Genomic DNA, 531 nt, shown 5'->3' on the forward strand with positions numbered 1-531 from the left:
TCCACAGGTTCACTATCACCAAGTTTATTTCAGTACGTCCTATGTGTGTGTGTGTGTGTGTGTGTGTGCGTGTGTATCTATCTATCTGCCTGTCTGTTAGTCTGTCTATAACATTCTTTTCTACTCTAGGCACAAGGCACGAAATTTTGAGGGAGGGGCTAGTCGATTAAATCAACCTCTGTACGCAACTGATACTTAATTTATCGACCCCGAAAAGATGAAAGGCAAAGTCGACCTCGGCGGAATTTGAACTCAGAACGTAAAGACAGACGAAATACCTATTTCGTTATTGCCCACAAGGGGCTAAACATAGAGGGAACAAACAAGAACAGACGAACTGATTAAGTCGATTACATCGACTCCAGTGCGTAACTGGTACTTAATTTATCGACCCCGAAAGGATGAAAGGCAAAGTCGACCTCGGCGGAATTTGAACTCAGAACGTAACGGCAGACGAAATACCGCTAAGCATTTCGCCTGGCGTGCTAACGTTTTTGCCAGCTCGCCGCCTTATACAATATTATAAGTATT

The sequence above is a fragment of the Octopus bimaculoides genome, chromosome 3 (assembly GCF_001194135.2).
Source record: "Octopus bimaculoides isolate UCB-OBI-ISO-001 chromosome 3, ASM119413v2, whole genome shotgun sequence".
Lineage (NCBI taxonomy): Eukaryota > Metazoa > Mollusca > Cephalopoda > Octopoda > Octopodidae > Octopus > Octopus bimaculoides.